We start from the raw sequence: 1,339 nt of genomic DNA, 5'->3' as shown, positions 1-1,339 counted from the left end.
ATAGTTTATGTGTAGAGACTGGTCGCTTGGTAAGTGTTAAAATACCTACGTCTTACAAACAGCTCTTCCTCCTTTGTCTTGCCTTCTTCACGACAGAAAATTTTTACCTTTAAAAGTCAGGTCTACAGACACTTGTAGAGCCCGATTCAACTTCTATTTACTTTTCCTTGTACCTTATTTCTTTCATACGAGATGGCCTTCAATTGGGGCATGTTATGTCAAAAAAAAAAAAATAAATAAATAAATACACATACATGTATGTGTATTTATGTATGTGGATGGGCCCATCTTTGTTCCCTGGTGCTACCTCTCGGATAGGGGGAAATTTAACTGGAGATCAGAGGATGGAGTAAAAAGATTTTGAGTGACTGGGACTTGAACATGCTGGAGGGTGAAAAGCATGTTTTGGATAGTGTGATTTGGAACAATATTGGGCAGTTGGTTGACTGAACCCCAGCATCTAGGGTAAACCGTGGAAAGTCTGTGTGGCCTGGTTATGGATAGGAAGCTATGGCTTCGGTGCGCAACTCATGACAACAAGAGAGGTGTGACTGGATGCAGCCTTTCTAAATATTTATCTGGCTCCACTTTGCTAATGTAGGAAATAGCATTCGGGAATTAAAAGGAAATTTACTTCAGTTATCATTTACATTGAAGGTTAAAATGTGACTCCTGGGGGATGACAACAATGGACAAAACAATCCTGTGGTGTCTGCCATGCTATGCAGACAGTGAAACAAAGTAGAATGGCTACAAAAAGTTTTCTTTTGGATTATGAGAATTCACCCTTAAATTATGATTGAGATTACACCTTTACAAGTTTGTTAATGTGCTGAGAGGTGCAACTGGAGGGATGTCTGATCATTACCGTGTGGAGGCTAAGGTGAAGGTTTGTATGGGTTTTCAGAAAAGAGTGAATGTTGGGGTGAAGAGGGTGGTGAGAGTAAGTGAGCTTGGGAAGGAGACTTGTGTGAGGAAGTACCAGGAGAGACTGAGTACAGAATGGAAAAAGGTGAGAACAATGGAAGTAAGGGGAGTGGGGGAGGAATGGGATGTATTTAGGGAATCAGTGATGGATTGCGCAAAAGATGCTTGTGGCATGAGAAGAGTGGGAGGTGGATTGATTAGAAAGGGTAGTGAGTGATGGGATGAAGAAGTAAGATTATTAGTGAAAGAGAAGAGAGAGGCATTTGGACGATTTTTGCAGGGAAAAAATGCAATTGAGTGGGAGATGTATAAAAGAAAGAGACAGGAGGTCAAGAGAAAGGTGCAAGAGGTGAAAAAGAGGGCAAATGAGAGTTGGGGTGAGAGAGTATCATTAAATTTTAGGGAGAATAAA

This window comes from Panulirus ornatus, chromosome 23 (assembly GCF_036320965.1).
Source record: "Panulirus ornatus isolate Po-2019 chromosome 23, ASM3632096v1, whole genome shotgun sequence".
Taxonomy (NCBI): Eukaryota; Metazoa; Arthropoda; class Malacostraca; order Decapoda; family Palinuridae; genus Panulirus; species Panulirus ornatus.
Note: the sequence above shows the minus strand (reverse complement) of the source record.